Below are 5,511 nucleotides of genomic sequence, written 5' to 3' on the forward strand. Positions count from 1 at the left end.
GTGAACATTATTAGTAAAAATCCTGTGTACAGAAGATTGTCTTCTGTTTGAAGTTATAGAATTAGATTGTCTTATGTTTAAAGTTATAGAATTAGATTGTCTTCTGTTTAAAAGTTATAGGATTAGATTGTCTTCTGTTTAAAGTTATAGAATTAGATTGTCTACTGTTTAAAAGTTATAGGATTATATTGTCTTCTGTTTAAAAGTTATAGGATTATATTGTCTTCTGTTTAAAAGTTATAGGATTAGATTGTCTTCTGTTTAAATGTTATATAATTAGATTGTCTTCTGTTTAAAGTTATATAATTAGATTGTCTTCTGTTTAAAGTTATAGAATTAGATTGTTTTCTGTTTTATTTAAAATCTCTTTCCAAAGTAAAAGCAGTAAGTCTGCAGGCTTATGATGTTAAAAATCAGGTTTTGATACCTGTGGAGGTCAGAGCAAAGATAAACTATTGTGTAGCTTTTCACATTACAATAACCAAGGCCAAAAACAAAAAAATTAATGATTGAAATGTGATATCTGAATATGGTTCAAATTCACAGGATATATCAAGTAATACTTATAATTTTGTTTCACGGGGATATATCAAGTAATACTTATGATATTATATCACTGGGATATATCTAGTAATATATATATGATATTATATCACAGGGATATATCTAGTAATGCTTATGATATTGTATCATTTAAAGTTTATGTTACAATGATACATATGTAATAAAGTAGTTTTACAATTATTGGATTGCCATGGTGATATCAATTCAAGAGAGGCAAGATGGGATCTACCCTCCCACTTATGTGGGGGGGGGGGAGGTTTAGCTTAATCCTCCTTTTAAAGATTTATTTATTTTTCAGCTCCAGGAGGAGAAGAACCCCTGTTGAGGCAAGACTTTGCTAAAGATATTGGTTCAGCCATGGCCAGTATGTCTGGCTCCTTTGAGACAGATTTTTTTTACTCCAGATGATGCATTACGTGCCGGACTGGACCCCATTGATTTTGATGGATTACAGATACTCACAGACCCTGATATTTGTGTAATAAGTGACCCAGCTACCGAGGAGACTTTCAGACTTGAGCATTCATAGCAATCAATGGGAAGGTTTGGGATATAACAGGTGTGGGGCTCTATCACTCAGCTAAAGAATATAAGCCATAACATTACTCCACCATATCCTGTGAGTTGAAGAGTAGTGAGTGTTTGCCATAAAGGCACTTTGCCACATTTCCATTTGAACTATTTATTTGCTTTTGTATAAAATGGAATGGATTATTTTTAAGAATTGAAACATGTTTTTTTTTTTAAAGGATTCACCGGATGAAGAGCCTGGAAACAAGATATATCTTTTAATTAAATGATTGTACTTTTAAAGCTTTTGTTTTTAAAACGAGTTATCATGCCTTAAGTGCATGAGTGATACTTTTAATGTATATAACTGTAAATTGTCATTTTTGTAGTGTTAGTTCTTTAAATGTTAGTACTGCTGACAAAGCACCAGTATTAGATTGTTAGAAACTGCACATAAACTGGCATTTATTGTAATATAATCAACTTTCATTCATGCCATTTTGAAAAATCATTTTTTTAAGCTGTGTTAAACAGTAATTACTTCTTACAGATATGTGTTGTATCATTCTTCAAATAATGTTTCCAGTGAGAAAAATATAAATGTCAGTCTACTTGTTATACCACTATATTCTAAAGATTTCTTTCTTAATTCCTTTTATTTAAAATCAACTTGCTTATCCTCAGCAGAACTGTTAAAATTTATTCCTTAAAACCAAAACATAGTTACTTCAACTTATTTTACCTGTCTGTGATTTTAAAGAAACATGATTCTTCAAGTTCTTACTGGACAGTAAGATTTATTGGAGTCGAACTAGCTGTTGCTTGAGAAATGTCCCTGAAGAATCTGTTCAGCCAGTGACATGAAAAGCATTTAATTTCCTAGTCTTATGTTTCTCAAGTGGACGTTCTCGTTTTAAATTATCTCCTTTATTGTTTAGCTTGTCATAACCCTATCGCCACTGGAATAACGCACGAAAACCAAATCTTTAAGATGTTTCGGTGAGAAGTTATAACATGATAAAGTCATATCTATTGTTATGTTATCATTATCATAAAGTCATATCTATTGTACAGTAAAATATTTTTGAAACAATGGGATTTAGAGAGCTATTGTACTACATTGCTGTTACTTGTTTCTAGGTTATCCACCCGTTACTTGTTTGTAGGTTATCCACCCTGTTACTTGTTTCGAGGTTATCCACCCGTTACTTGTTTCGAGGTTATCCACCCGTTACTTGTTTCGAGGTTATCCACCCGTTACTTGTTTCGAGGTTATCCACCCGTTACTTGTTTCGAGGTTATCCACCCGCTACTTGTTTCGAGGTTATCCACCCGCTACTTGTTTCGAGGTTATCCACCCGCTACTTTTTTCGAGGTTATCCACCCGTTACTTTTTTCGAGGTTATCCACCCATTACTTGTTTCGAGGTTATCCACTCGTTACTTTTTTGTATGTGTGTGTGTGCCACCATTTTTGATTATTTTTACGTTTTACTTGATTACACAAAAAGTTGTTTATGTTTTAGTTTTATTATCATTACCAAAAATAATACTGCATGAAAACTATATGCAGAAGCATTTTGATTATAATAAAACTTAAATGTTTAAGCTGCTCTGCGATTCAGTTAAGTAGTGCAAAAAAAATACATTTATGTGTATTGACTAATGTGCAAAGAAATGGATGATTCAGTGAAAGTTTTTGTTTTTATATTATTTGTATAATATCATGGTGAAAAGACTGTCAGAGTTTAAAAGGAAATTAGCTTTTGTTGTTAATATATGCATCACTTGTGGCTGGGGGGGTGGGGATATGTGAACAATTTAAAATGCAATAGTGCACATTTATTGTGTATATTTAACAACCTAATTAACTTATTATGGGAATTGTATGCAGCATTTATGATAAAATTTTGATATGAATATTTTATTTAGTGTTTCTTCATAATCTATTAGTCTTCAAAATGCCTAAAAAAAACTCTTTGCTCTTTGTCATTCAAATAAAGCTGTTCCAAGCTATTCTATTAAATATTTGAATAAGTCCTGTAACTCATGATAAGCTGACTGTATTAAAATATTCTTGACCGTCAAATTACGTTCTTATTAAAAGTGTTTCGGATTCACAAGTTGAATTGTTATTTACCGATACAATCATGTAAATTATTCATTTCTCATGTGATGAGCTATAATGGTTGAGTATTTTTAGTTCTGTGAAAGTGATATAAATGGTCTTTAGATATTAGTGTTTACTGTTTATGACTGATAACTATTACATGCTAATTATTATATGACCAAAGAATTTCGTGAAGAAAATTATAAAACATTATGAAACAAAATAACTGGTAAATTTTAGATATTTGTTTCTAAACTGTAATATCCTTTTTTTAGGTAGTTAGTTTTGCCAGGTTTATACAACTCTGTGTACTTAATAAACATGTTGAACTCTAGTTGAAGATTAATTTAAAATTAAATTTTTAATCTGGAGAATTATACCCCACCTAAAGCTCATTAATCTTGTAAACATGATATACCCACACAAAATACACAATTAAGTTAATAACTGTTTTTTTTTAACTTATCTGTTCTTTTCTTAGTTCTAAATGAAGAACGAAGTGTAACTTACACTAATTTCACTCACATGCATGTGACAAACTGTATTTCCATTAGTATATTTTGTATGGATCTTTGAAAAGCTGCTTGTAATGTGATCCATTCTAATGCTACTATTTCACTGAAGACAAAAGGAGCATTTTGTGCTTGTTTCTGATTTAATCTTTCAGTTTTTATTTAACCTTCAACAGATTTATTGTGAAGTGTGATTGATAAAGAGTGTACCCGTCATAATGCTCTAGAGATATTTTCTAGTTAAAACTCACATCAGATATAAATCTATTTTTGTTTTCAATTAGGTGTGGAGTTTTTATATTAAAATGGATTCCTTTATAATACAACTTAAGATTGTATTTTTATTTTCAATTAGGTGTGGAGTTTTTATATTAAAATGGATTCCTTTATAATACAACTTAAGATTGTATTTTTATTTTCAATTAGGTGTGGAGTTTTTATATTAAAATGGATTCCTTTATAATACAACTTAAGATTGTATTTTTGTTTTCAATTAGGTGTGGAGTTTTTATATTAAAATGGATTCCTTTATAATACAACTTAAAATTGTATTTTTATTTTTCAGCATAGCCATTACTTTTTTGAAGTTTATACTAAAATCTGAAGATGTGTAAATTGTTTTATAAATTTTGAAGACTTATTTATGATAAGATTATGAATTTATCTTTCCAGTTTTGAGCTCAGTCTTATCTTAGAATCGTAAACACAATTCAAATTATGAAACCGGAAACTATTAAAACCAAAGAAACCTGTTGCGTAGTAAATTGTTGAACCATGTCCTTCTAAAATAAAAATACCTACAAGGTTCTAAATGAGTCATTTTTCTGGTTTCATTGTCGATAGGGAATTAGAATTCATTGTGTTCATGTGTAAAAACCCGGTGAAGGTGAAGTTTTGTGTATTTATATGCATAAACAGCAAATGTTGTATATATAAGACTCGTATTGATATCACTGTGGAGCATGTACATTTTTTTTCTACAAGATTTTAAAAGATTTTCATAATATAATAAGCATTTTAAACTGCCTTTAGATTGTCACTTGATTGAGGCTTTCTCCAGAATTTATTCATTGTTTATTACTGTGTGATAACAGTGTTATTGTACCATTATAATGTGGGTATTGTTTATGTTGGATTTATTATTGATTTACCAGCTTTATTTCAAAGGTGTGGATATTGTTTCTTTTGTAGTATTATGATGTTCACCTGTGTGAAAACTTATCGAATGATCGCAACTGTTGTTTTGTTTTCCAGCAACATCATATTCGAATAGTATATATACATGTATGTTTATATCTGTCATAAAGTTATAAACAGATTTGGACCTGACTTAAAATTAACCAGTTGTCATTTAAATTGTATGTAACAATTACATTGCAAATGGTATCAAACGTTTGTTGTCTTACGGATTTATGTCTTATCGTTAATTGTTTACCATGTAATGGTTTAAAATCTTTGTTAAAGAGAATATATAATGACTAAAAAAAAGAAAGAGTCTCGAAGTTTTTATTTCTCACTATTTTATTTGTCTTTATCTATCATATGTAAACTACTAACTCTTTTGTAGTTCAGTGGAACAAGTAAATTCATAATGTTATCAACTAGGAAGCAAGAGTCTTTTCCAAAATTACAAAAGTATTTAGCATATATTTTTGTAAGCTACAGTTGTGAATTATTGTGTATGTATCATGATGTCACTGTGGACCACTGCAAAGGCTATTATAAACATCTGAAAAAAATTACTCCAAAAATTGAGAGCTTTTAATCTGTTTATCATTGTTTGGATTTTTACAAGGCTTAGTTGTTCTGTACACGG

General features: G+C 29.8%; 1 long non-coding RNA gene across 1 annotated transcript in view; it reads left to right on the forward strand.

Annotated features, from left to right (window-relative positions):
• Positions 1–5,183, forward strand: part of LOC111083704 — an 11,162-nt gene extending 5,979 nt beyond the window's left edge. The window contains exon 2 of the long non-coding RNA XR_002609200.1: positions 863–5,183. This is a non-coding gene — a long non-coding RNA (uncharacterized LOC111083704). The remainder of the gene's footprint in view (positions 1–862) is intronic.
• The last annotated feature ends 328 nt before the right edge of the window (positions 5,184–5,511 follow it).

The sequence above is a fragment of the Limulus polyphemus genome, unplaced genomic scaffold, assembly GCF_000517525.1.
Source record: "Limulus polyphemus unplaced genomic scaffold, Limulus_polyphemus-2.1.2 Scaffold10788, whole genome shotgun sequence".
Classification (NCBI taxonomy): domain Eukaryota; kingdom Metazoa; phylum Arthropoda; class Merostomata; order Xiphosura; family Limulidae; genus Limulus; species Limulus polyphemus.